Source organism: Physeter macrocephalus, chromosome 4 (assembly GCF_002837175.3).
Source record: "Physeter macrocephalus isolate SW-GA chromosome 4, ASM283717v5, whole genome shotgun sequence".
NCBI lineage: Eukaryota > Metazoa > Chordata > Mammalia > Artiodactyla > Physeteridae > Physeter > Physeter macrocephalus.
The window spans coordinates 22,004,433-22,025,100 of record NC_041217.1 but is presented as its reverse complement, the minus strand read 5'-3'; positions in this window follow the sequence as shown (position 1 = coordinate 22,025,100).

Genomic DNA, 20,668 nt, shown 5'->3' with positions numbered 1-20,668 from the left:
GAACTGCTCTGTGCCATGTGAGATCACAAACAGAAGGTGGCTGTCTGTAAGCCCAGAAGTGGGCCGTCACCAAGAACCGAATGTGCTTGCATTTTCACCTAGCACTTCCCAGCCTACAGAACTGTGAGAAATAAATGTCTGTTGTTTAAGCCACCCAGTCTATGGTGTTTTGTTAGAGCAGCCTCAGCTGACTAAGATGACATGCTTTACCAAAAATTATGATCAGTATATATCCGAAGGTCATGACAGCCATGTCCTTGAAGCCATGTGGGAGCATCCTTAACCAGAGTGACTGAGGCCTCCCCAGGAGCCCACTCTGCCTGGATGAGATCTCACATGCAGTCATTAGCACATCTATAGCTGAGGACAGGAGGTTGTTTCTACCCTAGGTTTCTATTGGTGCAACTCATACCATTGTTAGAGAAATTATTTAGTGATTATAATTTTTACTAGGAGGCAACTTTTACATAAAATAAATCAAATTTGAAATGGAATCATTTACGTGAGGAAATATTTGGGCATGAACTGAGTTGTGCTGATACCTGAATGTCATATGCCTTTGTGGAAGCTTTGTAAAACATTTTGTACATCTACATGTGGCTCTCGCTGGTACCAGGCCATTTCCTGTTACAGAGAAGCAGTGCTGTGTGGGCGAAAGTACAGCCACCCAAGAGCCAGGAGACTTGCCACCAGGCAGCTCTGCCACCTGCTGAATCACCTGAAGTGGTCATCTTATTCTCTGTCTGGTGACTCTGGTGGTTTCTTCATTGCTGCAGGAGATGATCTGTAAGATCTTATTCAGTCCCCAATGCAACTAGAAAGAGGAGTTCTATTTAGTAACTCCTGCAGCCTTCATTCTGCAAAACAAAAATGAGTTAATCCCTGAAAGACGCTTACAGCAGTGCTTGACATGTGGTTGCTGCCTTATAAAAATTAATCACTAGAGTGATCATTATCATTATTCCAAGAGCATTAAAACCATAGCAGTGTAGGGCTGAATTTAAAGACATAGTTTGGCAGATGTAAGCTATTACATATGGAATGGAAAAACAACAAGTTCCTACTGTATAGTACAGAGAACTATATTCAGTATCCTATGATAAACCATAATGGAAAAGAATATTTTTTTAAAAAAGAATGTATATATGTATGTAACTGAATCACTTTGCTGTACAGCAGAAATTAACACAACATTGTAAATCAACTATACTTCAGTTATAAAGAAAGAAAGAAAGAGAGGAAGAAAGAAAGGAAGGAAGGAAGAAAGGAAGAAGGGAAGAAAGAAAGAAAGAGAAGAAAGAATGAGGAAAGAAAGGAAAGAAGGAAAGAAGGAAAGAAGGAAAGGAAGAAAGGAAGGAAGGAAGGAAGAAAAAGAAAAGAAAAGAAAAAGAAAGAAAAGAAAAGGAAAGAAAAGAAAAAAAGAAAAGAAAGAAAGACACAGTTTGGAGCAAGCCAGATTCCCAATTCGGGGCTCTTTGGCCTCTTTCTTACCCTGAAGGTTCTCAGAATTCCTCATGGAATTGAGAATAGCTCACTCACCTCTGTTGACGATAGAGGGGACACAGTCTTAACTTCATGATGCCACAAACATTTATTGAAATCTGTGCCAGGATTAGAAAGATAATCAAAAGCCCTTGCCCACAATATTGCTAGGAGAAACACGTCCAGGTAACAGATGTGGTAAGTGGTTAGACAGTAAATTCAACAGTATTCCTAGAGGAGGGAGGGGTTAGTTTATAACGGAAGTTCATCCTGGTTGTTCGTAAGGGAAGAGTTCACATAGAACGATGGTGCTAAACCTGGGAAGGCAACTAGGATCTCACCATACAGGGATGAGCAGGAGGACACACCCAGCAGAGGACACTGTGTGGCCACAGTGTGAAGCCTCAGAAATGCCTAGCATGTGGGGTCATGTGTGGTTTGTGTAGCGGGGACTTGGGGTATGTGGGCAGTGCAGTGACGGGTGATGGCACCAAAAAGGTGGGCTGGACCCAGATTCCATTGGGCCCTGAATGCCAGGCCAAGGAGCACAGGTTTCCCACTGGGCAGTAGGGTTCCAGCTGTGTCCAGAAGTGCTTCAGGATTCCCTGAAGCTGCCGGGAGCCTAGAGGAGGTGGGGCTAGAGGACTTGAGGGCAGCCTCTGAGGCCTCTGTCCCTGCTTCACCCAGAGCAGCTCAGAGCAGCTCAGATTTTATCTGTTTTCTATCCTGGGGTTCTTGGTAACACCTTATTGAAAAAAGTTGGGGCTTCTTCTGCTTATAAAAAAGGGTTAAAATCCACTATGTAGGCAACAGTGAGTCAATAAAAGTCTTAAAACCAAAAAGTGACCCGATTTAGTTTCTATTTTAGAAAGCTCACCCTGGCAGCAAGGTAGAAGATAAATTGAGATGAGGAGTATGGGGAGGGAAATTGGAGAAAGGGGGCCAGTTAAGAATTTGGTTCAGTAATTGGGGCAGCAAGAAGGAAGTGAGTGTAAACCCAGACATTGGCAAGGGGAGAGGGAGGGATGGAGTCAAGGTACACTGCAGAGGTCAAGGAACCATGACCTGAAGGTGGACTCAATCTGGAGAAAGAGGGTTTCTACCCCAGGGGCCTGGGAAGATGGTGAGTGGCAGTGACAAGAGGTCTCAGTCTAGGTGACCTTGAAAACAGTGATTTTGGAAATCAGGTGAAAGAAGCTGTAATAAAAGTGACTATGGCACAGAGCAGCAAACAGAATGTCTGGAAGAGGCTGATGAAACTGGGAAGAGAAACCTTATGTTTTGAGGGACCTGGTGATGAGGCTCCTGCTTAGAGCACAGCTGCCCAAGCAGGACAGGTGCTCTCACCTGCATTGTTAGCATCTGGTCAAGATCCCTGGGAGAATGACTACCTGGGAAGCCTTGGACAGCTCTTCCATCGGGCAGATGAAAGAGATGTTTTGTAAATGTTCAGCTGCCAAGCATTCCCTTGATACTAGGAACAGTCAGCCTCCTTTTTCTTTGGCAGAAAAATCCTCAATGTATTTCACTGGAGGCCTCAGAATTTAGACATTCTGCCAAATGAGGACATGGGGCTCTTTTCTGCATTTGTTGGAGACTTAGAAAATATGGCAAAATGTGCTCTAACCTCACAATCTGAATTGACTTATGGAATAGACATGTGTTTTGGGCCCTTACTCAGAATGACTGTTAGTGGTAGTGACTTCAAATTTGATCTCTTGGCACAAAGCAACTAGTTCTTGGATGGTCCAAAGGGGAGAAGTAAACTAGAGTTTCTCCATCCAATATAGCAGCTGGCAGCCACACATGGGTATGAGCATTTGAACATGGGTAGTTCCAATTGTCATGTGCTATGAGTATAAAATACACACTGATTTGAAAAATTTACTATAAAATAAAGTTAAATATCTCAACACTTTTTATAATATTGGACACTTGTTGAGACGGCGTTTTAAACACAGTGGGCTAAATAAAACATATTATCAAAGTTAATTTCACATGTTATTTGTTTTAATGTGGCTATTAGTCAATTTAAAATTATATATATGTAAGTATATATCACGGTATATCTATTGGACAGCACTACTCTAGATAATTGAGGTTCCTCGACATTCATGTTGCAAGTGAAAGCTTTCAATGTCTAGGTAATTTTTATTTTATGTAAATTTATTGCTTTGAGTAGAAGGGTTTAAATGGCGGCATAGGAAGACCCTGAACTCAGCTCCTCCCATGGACACAACAAACTTACAGCTACATGTGGATGATTTTCCTTTGAAAAGGACCTGAGAACTAGATAAACAGTGCCTTGACAACAAAAGATTAAAAAGATGCATTGAGAGAGAGAAGCAGAGACACGGTCTCACCCAGGTCCCCACCCCAGAAGCAGTGACCCACAGTTGGGAGGGATCCAAAAGATATAGAACTTTCCCTCAAGGAGTGAAGGGATTGAGCCCCATGTGAGGCACCCTGACCTTTGGGTCCAGCACTGAAAAGAGGAGCCCCACAAATCAGTGGGGATTAAGTCCAGGAGAACCATAAAACTATAGGGAACAGAGAACCCACTCTTAAAGGGCTTACATGCAGACCCATTTGCAGTGAGATCCAGGGCAAAAGCAGCAGAAAGGGCAAAAATGGCAAAGAGCACCTAGACCATAAGTGAGGGAGACCCACTTACTGATTTTACAGTGGCTGCCAGAGAGGTAGGAACCTGCTGGGACTTTCTTGGGGATGGAAGTGCTGGTGGGCACATTTTTTACAATCTCATCCTAACTTGCTGGTGAAGAGCTGGTGAATGCCATTTTTGGCACCCTCCCTCTAGCCTGATAGCACCGGAGGGCATGCTCCACCCACTCCACAATATAACCCAACTGGTTGAGGCCTTGCCCACCCTGCGCAGCAGCTGCACCACAACTGGGCTGGGCAAATGCACTATGTCCTGCCTTCCCCATGCAGTGGCCATGCTGCAGCCAAGTCACGTGAGCACCCCAGGCCCCTGCCTTTTCCACACAGCAGCTGAGACCCCACCACAGCTGGTGTGTGCATGCAGCCCACACAAGGGCCTCCCCTTGAGCGCCTGGTTCTGGTGTTCAGGGAAGACTGTGCTTCTGGGCCCCAAGGGTCATCTCCTACACAAGAACACTCCTTCAAGACTGTGAGAAGTAGGTGTTTTGCCTGATACATAGAGACAAACATAGGTAGTCAGACAAAATGAGGAGACAGAGGAATACGTTCCAAACCAAAGAACAAGACAAATCCCCAGCAAAAGACATTAATGAAGTGAAGATAAGCAACCTACCTGATAAATAGTTCAAAGTAATGATCATAAAAATGCCCACCAAACTTGGAACAATAATGAATGAACACAGCAAGAACTTCAACAAAGCAATAAAAAATATAAGAAAGTACCAAACAGAAGTTATAACTGAACTGAAAACTATACTTGAGGGGTTCAACAGCAGACCAGATAAAGTAGAAGGATGAATCAATGAGCTGGAAGACAAAGCAATGAAAATCACCCAGACAGAGCAGCAAAATGAAAAAGAATTTTAGAAAGTGAAGATACTTAAGTAACATCTGGTTCAGCATCAGGTGGAATAACATTTGCATTAGAGTGATCTCAGAAAGAGGAGACAGAGAGAAAGGGCCAGAAAAATAATTTGAAGAAATAATGGTTGAAAATTTCCCTAATCTGGGGAAGGAAATAGATATCTAGGTCCAGGAAGCCCAGAGAGTTCCAAGTAAGATGAGCCCAAAGAGAGCCACACCAAGACACATTATAGTTAAAATGGTAAAAATTAAAGATAAAGAGAGAATCTTAAAGTCAGCAAGAGAAAAACAACTTATAATGTATAAGGGAAACCCCATACAGCTGTTAGTAGAATTTTCAACAGAAATTTTACAGACCAGAAGGGAGTGGCATGACATAATCAAGGTGCTGAAAAGAAAAAAATTCCATCCAAGAATTCTCAACCTGACAAGATTATCATTCAGAATTGAAGAAGAGATTAAGGGTTTTCCAGATAAGCAAACGCTAAAGGTGTTCATCACCACTAAACTGGCCCTACAAGAAATGTTAAAGGAAATTCTCTAAGCTGGAAAGAAAAGGCACTAATTAATAAGAAGAAAACACACAAAAGTAAAAATCTCACTAGAAAGGTAAATATACAGGAAAGGTCATAGATCAACCACTTATAAAGCAGGTATGAAGGCTGAAAGACAAAAGTAGTAAAATTAACTAAAATTATAATAATTAGTTAAGGGAAGCATAAAATAAAAAGATGTAAAAGATATCATTAAAAAAACATGGAGAGGGGAGTAAAAATGTAAAGCTTTGGACTGTGTTCAAAGTTAAGTTGCTATCAACTTAGATCACTGTATACATAGGATGATATATATGAACCTCACAGGAACCACAAGGAAACAACTTAAAGTAAACACACAAAAGAAAATGAGAAAGGCATCTAAACATAACACTGAAGAAAGCCAAAAGACCACAAGGAAAGAGAGAAAGAGAAGAAAGGAACAGAGAAGAAGAAGAACAACAAAAAAGCCAGAGAATGATTAACCAAATGGCAGTAAGTACATGCCTATTAGTAATTGCTTTAAATGTAAATGGACTAAACTCACCAATCAAAAGACATAGAGTGGCTGAATGGATGAAAAAACGGGACCCATCTATATGCTACCTACAAGAGACTCACTTTAGAAGTAAGGACTGAATGTGAAGGGATGGAAAAAGATATTCCATGCTAATGGAAACAAAAAGAAAGCTTGTGTAGCTATACTCATCAGACAAAAGAGACTTTTAAACAAAAACTGTAATAAAAGACAAAGAAGGGCACAGAATAATAATAAAGGAGTCAATCCAGCAAGAAGGTGTAACATTTATAAATATATGCACCCAACATATGAGCACCAAAGTATATAAAGCCAATATTAACATACCTAAAGAGAGCAATTGAAAGCAATACAATAATAGTAGGAGATTTTAACACTCCACTTACAGCAATGGGTAGATCATCCAGATGGAAAATCAATAAGGAAACATCAGCCTTAAGGGACACATTAGATCAGATGGCTTTAATAGATACCTACAGAACACTCCATCCAAAAGCAGCAGAATGCACATTCTTCTCCATGGAACATTCTACAGGACGGATCATATATTAGGCCACAATGCAAGTCTCAATAAAATCAAGAAGAAAATCAAGAAGAATGAAATCATATCAAGCAATTTTTCTGACCACAATGACCACTATGAAACTAGAAATCAATTACAAGAAGAAAACTGGAAAAACCACAAAAATGTAGAGATTAAACAACCAGTGAGTCATTGAAGAAATCAAAGGAGAAATTGAAAAATACCCAGAGATGAATGAAAACAGAGATACAGTGTACCAAAATCTATGGAATGCAGCAAAAGCAGTTTGAAAATAGAAGTACATAGCATTACAGGCCTACCTCAAGAAAAAAACAAACAAAAAAACCTCTCAAATAAACAATTAACTTTACACCTAAAGGAACTGGAAAAGGAAGAACAAATGAAGCCCAAAGTTAGTAGAAGGAAGGAGCAGATCAGAGCAGAAATAAATGAAATAAATACTAAAGAGACAAGAAAAGAGATCAGTGAAACTAAGATCTGGTTCTTTGAGAAGATTTAAAAAAATAGAAGATAAAAAATATTGAAAAGCCTTTTGTTAGACTAACCAAGAAAAGAGAGAAAGGGCTCAAATAAATAAAATCAGAAATGAAAGAGGAGAAATTACAGTTGCTACTGCAGAAATACAAAGGATCATAAGAGAATACTATGAACAATTATACACCAAAATATTGGACAGCATAGAAAAAAAGGGACCAACTCCTAGAAACATGCAATCTACCAAGATTGAATCATGAAGAAATATAAAACCTGAAGACTGATTACAGTAGTCAAAAACCTCCCAACAAACAAAATTCCAGGACCAGACAGCTTCACTGGTGAATTTTTCCAAACATTCAAAGAAGATTTAATACCTATCCTTCTCAAACTCTTCCAAAAAAAAATCACAGAGGAGGGAATGCTTCCACACTCATTTTATAAGGCCAGCATTCCCTTGATACCAAAACCAGTAAGGACATCTCACACACACACACACACACACACACACACACACACAAATTACATGCCAATATCCTTGATAAGTATAGATGGAAAAACCCTCAACAAAATATTAGGAAACCAAATTCAATAATACATTAAAAGGATCATACACCCCATGATCAAATGGGATTTCTTCCAGAGATACAAGGGTGATTAACATCTGCAAATCGATCAACATGATACACCACATTAATAAAATGAAAGATAAAAATTATATGATCATCTCAATAGATGCAGAAAAAGTATTTGATAAAATAACAACATCTATTTATGATAAAAACTCTCAACAAAATGTGTATGGAGGGAACGTACCTCAACAAATAAAGGCCATATATGACAAACCCAGAGATAACATCATATTCAATGATGAAAAAGCTGAAAGCTTTTTCTCTAAGATCAGGAACAAGACAAGGATGTCCACTCTACCAATTTTATTCAACATAGTGTTGGAAGTCCTAGCCACAGCAATTAGGCAAGAAAAATAAATAAAAGTCATCCAAATCAGAAAGGAAGAAGCAAAACTATCATTATTTGCAGATGATATGATGCTATATATAGAAAACCCTAAAGATTCTACCAAAAAACTCTTTGAACTAATAAATGAATTCAGCTAAGTTTCAGGATACAAAATCAATATATAGAAATCTGTGGCATTTCTATCAGAAAGATAATTTAAGAAAACCCCATTTAAAATTGTAGCAATAAGGATAAAATACCTAGGAAGAAATTTAACCAAGGAGGTGAAATACCTGTACACTGAAAACTATGAGACACTGATGAAACAAATTTAAGAAGACACAAATGAATGGAAAGATACACTGTGCTCATGGATTGGAAGAATTAATATTGTTAAAATGTCCATACTACCCAGAGCAATCTATAGATTCAATGCAATCCCTATCAAAATTCCAATGGCATATTTCACAAAACTAGAACAAATAATTCTAAAGTTTGTGCAGAAACAGAAAAGAATGGCCAAAACAATCTTGAGAAAGAAGAACAAAGCTGGAGGTATTATGCTCCCTGATTTTGAGCTATACTACAAAGCTATAGAAATCAAAACAGTATGATACTGGCATAAAAACAGACACATTGATGAGTGGAACAGAATTGATAGCCCAGAAATAAACCTACACATATAAGAACAATTAATTTATGACAGAGGCGCAAAGAACATACAATGGAGAAAGGACAGTCTCTTTGATAAGTGGTGTTGAGAAAACTGGATTGCCACATGTTAAAGAATGAAACTAGACTACTATGTCACACCAAACACAAAAATCAACTCAAATTGAATTAGAGACTTATATGTAAGGCCTGAAACAGTAAAATTCCTAGTAGGAAACATAGGCAGTAACCTCAGTATCATCAGTCTTAACAATGTTTTTGTGGACCTGACTCCAAAGGCAAGAGAAACAACAGTAAAAATAAACAAATGGGACTACATCCAACTAAAAAGCTCATGCACAGTAAAGGAAACAATTATCAAAACAAAAAGACAACCTACTAAATGGGAGAAAATATTTGCAAATCATGTATCTGATAAGGAGCTAATATCCAAAATATATAAAGAACTCATAAAACTCAACAACAACAAAAAAACCCAATTAAAAAATGGGCAGAGACACTGAATAGACACATTTCCAAAGAAGACATACAGATGGCCAATAAGCACATGAAAAGATGTTCATCAGTACTAATCATTATGGAGATGCAAATCAAAACCACAATGAGATGTTGCCTCATACCAGTTAGAATGGTTAGTATCAAAAAGACAAGAAATAGCAAGTGTTGGAGAGGATGTGTTGATGGGAATGTAAATTGGTGCAGCCATGATGGAAAACATTATAGAGATTCTTCAAAAAATTAAGAAAACTACCATACAATCCAGCAATTCCACTTTGGGGATTTATTCAAAGAAAATGAAAACAATAATTCAAAAACATATATGCACTCCTATGTTCATTGCAGCATTATTAACAATAGTCAAGATATGAAAGCAACCTAAGTGTCCATCCATGGATGAATGGATAAAGAAAATGTGGTATGTATACCCAATGGACTACTACTCAGCCATAAAAAGGAATGAAATCTTGCCATTTGTGACAACATGGATGGACCTGGAGAGTATTTTGCTAAGTGAAATAAGTCAGAAGGAAAAAGACAGATACCATATGATTTCATTCATCTGTGGTATCCAAAACAAAGCAAAACAAAACAAACGAACAAACTCAGAGATACAGAGAACAGATCAGTGGTTACCAGAGGGGAATGGGGTTAGGGGGTGGGCAAAAGGGGTGAAAGGGGTCAATTTTATGGTGACGGATGTGATCACTTTGTAGTGTATACAGATTTCGAATTATGATGCTGTACACCTGACACTAGATAATTAAAAAAAATGTATTGCTTTGAAATTACCTTTTCTAAAAAGATAATAATTGGGTCAAAAGGTTTTTTCCTCAATGGCTGGATGATAGGTTAAATTATTAAGTTTCAGATTTTAGCTTTGCAGTACCATTTCACAGGAATTCAGTTATTTCACGCCCCACCCCCACTTTTTCCTTACTACACAAGAATATGGATGCCCCAAAGCAACAGTAACTGAGAATACAGAATAGGCCACTCTCTACATGTGCCTATGAGATATGAACTCATTAAAAATACCAGACCCACAAAACAGTGAAAACAAATTTTTTATGGGAACACCCACGGCAGTGAATGAAAAACTTATGTTAATGCTGTTCTAAGAATGAAACTTGTAGCTTATAAACATCTTTAAAAAAAAAAAAAAAGAAGAAGATAGTGGGATAAGGACCTGGAAATACGAAAGTTAAGTTCCCATGGAAACAATCATTTATCCACCATGCAAATATTCCATGTGTATGAGAGTAGATATGTGTGGAAACGAGGGCTGACCCATATTAAGTTGGAGCGTTGGAGTGTTGTTTAAGTGCTTTATGTGTAAACCCTACCACAATGAAGTGAAGTAGGGACTGTTCTTTCTTGGGGCACAGAGAGAGAGAATCAGAAGATCAGGAAGCTAGCTAGCAGTGGAGCCAGAATCAGAACCCTGGCCCTCACCCTAACCTCTACATTGTATGCCCTTCTGAGCAAGTGCAACATAATTATAGCCAGAGAGAATCACGTGTGGACCAGAGAGCAGGACAGGATTTTAAACATTTCTAGTTTTGCTTCATCTTAGCATTCTGATGTTTTTCACATTTGTAACCTTAATGCAATTAAAATCAGGAGATGGTAATCAACCAATTCTTATGAAGGAAGGAAGGACTTAAAATAAGTACTTTGAGAGCCGAAAGGGGGTTCACTTCCACAGTGTGATAACGGGATGCAGTTACTGGATCACTCAGCAGTGACACAGGAACACAAAACTGCGCCATAACGTTATTTATTTTTGAAATTTTATCACAAATAATTTGTAAAGTTAAACATAAGAAGAGGCTTTCCCAATGGAAATTTGGAAAAATAGTAACACTTAATAACTTACCCAATTTGGAATTTCTTCTTCATCCTCAACATAATATAGATATTATATTAAATTTTTTTTAAAGAATATGCTTTGTTGAAACTTCAAAAAATGTGTGGGTTTTAAAAAGTTTTATCTTTTTCTGTTTTGCTAAAATTGAGCCTGGCATTTTTAACTTCAAAGGAAATTTGTTTTTCCAAAAGGTCTAAGTGAGGGGAGATAGCTCTACAGTAGAAGTCTGTTGATGGATGGTTTGCTGTGAGTGCTGACTCTGCATGTATTGTATCAGTAATAATGCTGTGCATTGACTTCTTTTTTTTTAATTAATTAATCAATCAATTATTTATTTATTTTTGGCTGCGTTGGGTCTTCATTGCTGCGCGCGGGCTTTCTCTAGTTGCAGCGAGTGGGGGCTACTCTTCGTTGCGGTGCACGGGCTTCTCATTGTGGTATCTTCCCTCGCTGTGGAGCACAGGCTCTAGGCGCATGGTCTTCAGTAGTTGTGGCACGCAGGCTCAGTAGTTGTGGCACGCAGGCTCAGTAGTTGTGGCACGCAGGCTCAGTAGTTGTGGCTCACAGGCTCTAGAGCGCAGGATCAGTAGTTGTGGCGCACAGGCTTAGTTGCTCCGCGGCATGTGGGATCTTCCCAGACCAGGGCTCAAACCCATGTCCCCTGCATTGGCAGGCGGATTCTTAACCACCGCACCACCAGGGAAGTCCTGTGCATTGACTTCTTTACTGATGTTATCAGCAGGGTAGGAACGCTCAGCCCACTAAAATTCCAGCCGCCACATCCAGCAGGCTCATCCTACTGTGGATATCATACGGTGTCTTTTCACTCAAAGCCGCCCACACACAGGGCTGGAGTAGAATCTCGACAACCATGGGTGGCTTTGTCTGTGTGCTCAGCAAACAATTCTATCCGCAGGAACCTTACAAAGGTGCTTTTGTCTGCCTGCCTGGGTCTCGGCATGGTCCCAGTTCAGGGCAAAGTTATGAGCCATTCTCCCTTCTGTACGGATTGGTGCTCCTTCTTCAAGTCTTGGTTTGAGGCAAGACTTCCCTGACCTTCCTGACCAGATGAAATCCCCTGCCATGCCCTCTCATAGCCATTTTAGAGCACCAGCCCCTCTCCTTGGTGGTATGTGTCCATTGCAGGGCTACACTTGGCAGCTCTGTGATTAACAAAGACCTCCACCAGTAAGTTCCATGAGAGAATGGGCTTGCCTGTTTTTGTCACTATCATTCACTAATATTTCTCCAGTGTCTGGCATGGTGCCTGGCATGTTGTAGGCACTTGGCAAGTATTTGTTGAATGAATGAAATAAATGGTGGGCTGCACCTAAAATTCGGTATCTAACCACAGCTGAGCCCCCATGGGTGAGCATCAGTCATTCTCTTTGTGTGTATGCACCTCCTGCAGCGATGACTTCCAATCTTTCTTACTTGACTCAATGCCCAAACTTGGCCCGCTCACTCTTTGTTCCCGTTCTCAGCCCCTACATTTTAGACAATATCAAGTGTTATCAAAGCAAGCTTCGTCACCTTCCCCTTCCTCTGGACCTTCACCCATTTTCCTCTTCCTTTCTGACCCAGAGCAGAAATTGTCCCCATCCCTTGCCAAAGCCAACTTTCCCCGTACTCTGATCCTGCCCCTCCATCCTCCCCCAGGCCACTGCTCCATCCTGCATCCCCTATCTCGACTCTTCTCTCTTTTTCCAACTCCTTCCTCTCACCTTACAGCCATGCTCAGGTGACCCCCATCTTCCAAATACGTTGGCCCTTGGTGGTTTAGCTCTCGAGCATTGCTGTCCGTCATATATGGAGGCTACTACTGCATGTGGCTGTTGAGCACTTGAAATATGGCTAGTGTGACTGAGACATGAAACTTTCATTTTATTTAGTTTTAATTCAATTTAACATTAAAATACACACATGTGGCTAGCGGCCTCCATATTGGATCCCACAGCTCTAAAGTGTAAGTTCCAAAATCATATTGTTTAGGTTAAAATAAATTACAGTTGTACCACCTCCTAACCATATGGCCTTGAGAAAGCTACTTAAGTACTAAACTTCTTCATCTAAAATTATGATAATGGTACTATAGTATAGAGTTGTTATGAATAAGATAATTCATGGTATTACATTTAGTGCACAGTGTATACACTCAAAATATACTTGTTGTTGTCATCACCATCATCTTCACCGTTACCCAATCCTATTGTGACTGCTTTTTCAAGCTTCAGGTCAGATGCTTTAATGACCAACAAAATCAGTTTAGTGGGTCTTGACTAGCATTTTTTTAGAGAGAAATAGACCAGACTAGAATAAGAAATATGAGTGCTTCTCATGCAGTAGAAATAGGTATTAATTCATGAAGCATTTGTTTCTATATACAAGTGCCTTGTGTACCAGGCAATGAAGTAAAATATATTTCTCACCATGAGTTGCATAAAAAGAGTTGTGTTTCTCTAGAAGTGCTGCTTCCGAGTTGAGAAGGTCAAGACTGATATACCAGAGGCCAGATCCACTGGCCTCTTCTCAGCCTTATCTTGATTTCTCAGTCCTATTTGGCACTGAGGTCCACCTTCTGTTTGATTTTCTTTCCTCTGTTGACCTTTACTCTTTCCCATCCAGTATTTCTTTGAGGGCTACTTGCATCAAAATAACTCCAGGAGGGTAGGGACATATGGTAGTCAGCCTCCAAGTTGCCCCTCCACCCTGATTTTGTCTCCTGTCACTTCTGTGAACTCTCCTCTCACAGTAAATAGGACTCACCTATGTAACCAATAGGATTTTGCAGAAATGACAAATGTGACTTCTGAGGCTGGGTCATAAAAGATATTGTGGTCTCTGCCTTGCTCTCTTGGATCACCTGCTCTAGGGGAAGCTGGCTGCCACTTGATGAGGTCACTCATCTTGGAATCAGAGCCTCAGGCCCAGATAAGTCTTCAGATATCTGGCTTACAGCTTGACTGCAGCCTTGCAAAAGGCCTCGAGCCACCCAGCTGAGCTGCTCACAGATTTTTGATTTCCAGAAACCATGAGATCAAAAATGTTGCTGTGTTAAGATGTGAAATTTTGGGGTTATCTGTCATGCATCAATAGATAATGAAGGGAGTGTTCTCTTTAGATTGTATGTTCCTACTGAATCTGGTTTTCTGGGGAGGGGTCTAGGAATCTGCATGAATGTCACTGGGTGATTCTTTGACCCTCTAGAGTTTGAGAACCACTGCTCTTTTTTTCACTGACTGCCCTCCTCTTCCTTCCCTCCCTCCATTCCTTCCTTCCCCTACAGTACAGTTCCCAAAAGCTCTGACCAGGGCCTCTTCTCTTTTTATTGTGCACTCCCCAAGCAAGTACATCTATTCTGTGGCTTTAACAGACAGACTTGGAGCAACCCGTGGACCTACTTCTTCCACACCGAGCCCTCTTCAAAGCTCCTAAGCCCTATTTTCCAACTGCCTGCCTGATATCTGCATGTGTATTTCCCTCCAGCAAGTCAAACTCAGTATGTCCAACATTGAATTCATAACCATCCTCATGAAACCTTTTCATTTGTGTTCCCTATTTTTGATAGTAATTTATAGCTTAGTCTCCTAGGCTCTAAATCTTGATATCATCCTTGCATCCTCTTTTTCCTTACCCTCAACACATCCGAAGATCTGACAATCGTCCTCTTCAGTCCTCCATTCTCCCATGGCCACTGCCACCACTCTGATTCACACGTCATTACCCCTTTCCTGGCCTGTTGTGATGGCTGCTCCATTGTTTTCTCACTCTTCTCTTTCCCCACAACCTCTTCCATTCCAACCTTCAATCCACAACCTCTCCATTGTCTTTTGAATAAAGTTTAAACTTCTTGGCATGGCATGTAAAGTCCCTAACAGTGAGGCCCTAACAGGATGTTCTACGTTTATTATTAATAGCCATCTCCTAACTCACCCCTAAACACACATACTCTCTCGGCACAAGATGTTATCCATAATTTCCCAAACATGCCTTGAAGTGGTCTATATCTTTCCTCATACTATTATGACCCCTAGAGAATTAAAATTCTCCTTTGAGAATAAAAAAAAATCACACTGTAAAGCCCATTGCAAAATTTATTTGTGATGCAGTTGCAATGGTAGATGTAGTTCATGTCTGCACCCTCTCATCCCAGTCCCCAAACCAGGTCAGGAGAAGGCAGGGGGAGAGTGTGGGTGCAAACCCCATTTAGCTTGCAGCTACTTTGTTGCCTTCGGACATGAAAAAGGCATTTTCAGCTTCCTGTGGGTCTTCACCTGCTTTAGCTACACAGGTTGTACTTTTGTGAAAAGGTGCACTCATTATTCATTTATTGAGCTGATAAGCATTTATTAACCCTATCCTAGCATCACGGTGGATATCAAAGTTCAGACCTAGTTCCTGCTCTTTGTCTGGTAGAGAGTAGCAATTGCCAGAAGATACTAAAATATCAGGGGACTTCACAGGTAAAGGAAATCACCTCTAGGTTGGAAGGGTGGGGAGTGGGGATAAGTACTTGCCTACCTTCCTTTCCTTGAATGTAAGCTCCAGAAGGGCAGGCATCTTTGTTTTGTTCAAGTCTGTATTTCCAGTAGCTAGATCAGCAACCTACACAGAGTAGGACCCAAGATATATTTGTTGAATGAATGGGTGACTGAATAAAAACTTTTACGTAGAAAAAGTGTAGGTTCAGGTTCATAACTGTGAGCTTCTTAGAGGCTGAGATGATAGCCATTTGCATATTTATGGATTTGCATTGTGTTGAGCATACCTTAGGCACTCAATAAGTGCTGGATGAATGTCGAGTGATTCCATAGTGAGGTTTGTTTTCTCCCACCCTTTCCCTGGTGTCATTAAGTGTTAGCCTTCCTGAAGAAAATATTTATGCTAAGTTGACAGTGGTTTTAAAGGTAAGAGTCTTTAAGAAACCAAGAAGAAAAGGCAAGGTGAAAGAAGATGAGACAAGATAAAAAGGTCAGGAAAATAACATTTTTAATGTAATTAACTACTGAAAGTGTTCCTGAAAGCACTGGTTTACCTTTACCCAAGAGTCAACTGAAATGGAAAATCTGACTATATGTGACATTGTTAAACTATCTCATTAGCAACACTTGTTTGATTTAATCCAAGAACCAAATATTGCTATATAGAGGTCAAAGCTTAAAGTTATTGAAGACTTATCCAATTCAGAATTAAATAAAGAGGCCAAAGGCCCAGAGAATATTTATGCTGCTGTTCTTTTTTCCTCCCAGTGATCTAAATTTAACTAACTGAAATTATATTCTAAGTATCAGATATTTATGCCAGGCTCTGAAGTGGCAGCTAATTTGCATACTGAAATTACTTGAGACTTGTTTTAGTGAGAAGCCCATTGGGTGCAGAAATAATTGCTGGGGAAGAATCAAAAGCAGGAGAACATGATGGTCTTTGCCCTGAAGCAGCTTACCATGTAAGCAGGTGAAACAGATATTAAGAAAGCGGGGGCTGGGGTGGGGGGGAAGAAGTAAAGAAATATTTGAGTTCAGATTCATTTACAGCCTTTTGGCACAGCCTGCTAGTTGGTCATTGAAATCTGAGCTTTCCTTCTTCAGAAACGGTCGTCCCTGGGACTACATTTCCCAGCTCCCTTTGCATCTATGTGAGACTATGTGACTAGTTGGCCATGTGACCTCATTCTGGCCAATGGAATGTGGGCAGAAAAGATGTGGACCACTTTTAGGCCTGGACCCTATGCCTTACCCTCCTTCTTCTATGGGCTGATATAACTTTTTTTTTTTTTTTTTTAATTGTACTGTCTTGTCCCAGTTTTGAAGCCCTGAATAGAGGCTGGTCAGTTAGTTTCCCTTCTTAAACAGCCGATTAAGTCCACATCCCAAACCACTTCACTTGTTGGGCCCTAACACTCTGGGGCCACGAAACGTATACCCTAATCCCCCCAGAGTCAGGTACCGGACAACTAGGGATAACCCCTATGCCCAGAGCCCCACCCGCAAATTATTCAACTTAGCCAATCCACAGGAAGACCATGAAACCTAGTTAACCCCACCCCATTTGCCATAAATCAGCTGCCCCCTAGACCCCCAGCCTGCTGTTACTCTGTTCCTGGGTACAATCCCCTGTGTGGCCCTGCCTAGCAATCTTCTCTTGTTCAGAGCTCTAAGAATCAGAGAATTTTGCCTTTCATTTATCCAAGTGTCATTGTGTTGGTTCTCACCATCTTTAAATCTTACAAAACAGATGAAATGGCAGTGATCACAGATTCTTGGAAACTATGTTGACGATGACAAAGTTGCCTTCTGTCTGGTCCTGAATGTCTTCCTCTAACTCTCCCACCCCTGCCCCACCGTCAGTGCCCTGCACTGTCCTATGAAGAGAAAGGAACTTCTATTATGTTGTTCCTTGTTTTGGCTTATCGGTTATGTCAGTCTAGCCTACTATAATTATTATAGGAAAACAACCAACCCATTGCTAGGGATATAGTATGAAATGAGGAAGGCTCCAGAGAGAGACAAGGGAAACCATTATCTCAATAATCTCTAAGGAGGGGAGCTCAGGGTTGATCTTTTACAAAATGGCAAACTAGTTAGTCCTTACTGGACTTACTGGACATCCCTCCACTCCTGTCCAAGGAAATGCTTCAGTCAAAAGATGCCTTATGTAGATAGATCTCCATTATCTCTAGTTTCAAAAAATATACCATCAGTGCATGGAATTCTCAAAGTTAACTTCATGTCCTTAGGCCCCAGGTTCATGCCGACCTTTTCCTCTTCTATGTTTATCTTTTTCCCCTCCTATCTTTTCCTTTGCATTGCAAATTAATTTCTAACAATCTAAGCATTACATAATAGTATTCTCAACAAAATTATTTACAAATAAATAAATTAAATAATGAAAGTAAAATATAAATTATAGAAATAAAACTATTCTTCGATTAATCCTCCCCAACAATTCCGTCTGCTCTCACCAACCCAGGTGCAACCCCACTGTCTTCTGTGCATGGATTCAGACATTTTTCCTTTTTATTCACATTAGTTGATAGAAAATCTATGGTATTGTTTTTCCGTAAATCATGTCTTACTGTCCATTTTGTCCCACAATTTGCTTGTTTCACCCAACAATGTTTTGGAGAGCTCTCCATGGTCCTACATGGAGATCTAGTTTATACCTAATGACTACATACTGTTCCTTAGTGTGATTGTACCACAATTCATTTAGTCATTCCATTATTCAGGGTGTCTCCAATTTTCCACCATTACATAAATATCTGCAGTGAACATCCTGGGACATGCTTGCCTGAGTACTTACTTGGTCCTGGGTGCTCTTCAGGTGCTTTCTAGGGGATCCCATTTAAGCCTCTCAGCAGTTGTATGAGGTAAGTACTGACATCATCTTTGCTTAGTGGGTGAAGTGTTTGAGGTGAACTTGCCAGGGCTTCTTTAGGGGTAATAATGAGTGGTGCGTTTGCAGGGCAGTTTACCCTCCTCGAAGTGTAGCATGTTTTAAGGACACCAAAGGCTTTGTTTTAATCAGGTACAGTAAGACATGTAGACATGGAAATGACTGTCAGGAAAGAGGTGTTCTTCTTTATACTCACAATTCCCTGGAAGCGGGAGGCATGGCAAATCATGCAGGGCCACCTGGGGAAGCACCAGGACTGGTCAGGAGGCAGAGAGAATGAGGGGTGCAGTGGGGAATGTGTGGTTGTCGTGTGAAGGAATGGGTGAAGTGGGTAAACAAGTGTATAATAGGCTAGTTTGAATAATTTCAGTGGGCTCTGAGGCATTGGGGCTGTCCCTAGTTGTCTGGTACCTGGCCCTGGGGTGATTATGGCAGGGGGATAGTGACTCTAAGTGTGAGAGATCATAAAGGAGGTACTGGGGTGTGTGGGCTCTAGTTTACTATCTCTAGGAATTGCTTAGCCCTGGGAAGGGCAGTCACTCCAGGGTCAGCAAGACCCCAGGTGTCAAAGCATCAGAATACAGAAAATGAAAGACATGGTTAATACATAGCAATTTACACTCCTACCAGCAGAATATGGGAATTCCCTTTTCCCTGCATCATCACCAAACACTTGATGTTATCAGACTTATATCTGTAGTCCATCTGATAGGGGAAAACAGTGTCTGTTGTTTTAATTGGCATGTTCTCATTAATTAGTGATGTTGAGTACCTTTCATGTATCTTTGGTCCAATGGTGAATAGCCCATTCCTGGCTCCTCTCTCCAATTTATTTCCACTCCTCCACAGTCTTCTCTCTTTTTCTTCAGACACAAACCAAACTTCCCTCCATGACTTTCCAAGCCTTTCTCAGTATGGCACAGGTGCTTTTCGGAATTTTTACTTCTTGGCATTTCCCAACTTGTCTTCTAAATTCTGCACTTGGTCTCTTTCCCCACCCCCTCCTTCCTGGTCTTTACACAAGCTGTTCCTTCTGTCTGGAAACTCACTGCACCTTCTCTTCCGTTTCTTCCCTTTATACACACGCACGTGCATGCGTGTGCACACACACACACACACACACACACACACACTTCTACTCATACAACATGTGAAGTCACCCCCAGGATCCTTTGCCAGCACACTCCATCCTATCTGCTTTACAATCTTAGCACTTAGCCCATGAACCTGTAACTGCAGATTTACTTTTCTACTCTCTCCATAGGTTATGAACTGGTTGAAGACAAAGATTGTGTCTTTTATATCTTTGTATCCTCCACGCCTAGTACAATGACTGAAACATGTCAAGTACCCTAGAATACACCTTGAATGGAGGAAGAATGGGTGAGAGGTGACTGAATGAGCACTTTTAAAAATTTAAGTATAGTTGATTTAAATGTTTCAAGTGTACAGCAAAGTGATTCAGTTACACATATACACATATGTATATTCTTTTTCAGATTATTTCCCATTACAGATTATTACGAGATATGGACTATAGTTCCCTGTGCTATACAGTAGGTCCTTGTTGTTTATCTATTTTACATATAGTAGTGTGTATCTGATAATTCCAAATTCCTATTTTGTCCCTCCCTCCTTTGGTAATCATAAGTTTGTTTTCTATGTCTGTGAGCCTATTTCTGTTTTGTAAATAAGCTCATTTGTATCATTTGTTTAGATTCCATATATAAGAGCTATCATATATTTGTCTTTCTCTGACTGACTTCACTTAATATGATAATCTCTAGATGGACCTATGGCAGGGGGACAGTGCTGGCATGGTACCAGCATGGTACCAGCATGTTGCTGCAAATGGCATTATTTCATTCTTTTTTATGGCTGTGTAATATTCCATTGCATATATATATATATATATATATATATATATATATATATACACACACATATATACATATATACGACACTTCTTTATCCATTCATTTGTGGATCAACATTTAGGTAGCTTCCATGTCTTGCCTATTGTAAATAGTGCTGCTATGAACGTTGGGGCACATGTATCCTTTTCGAATTAGAGTTTTTGTCTTTTCCAGATACATGCCCAGGAGTGGGATTGCTGGATCATATAGTAACTCTATTTCCAAATGAGCACTTTTATC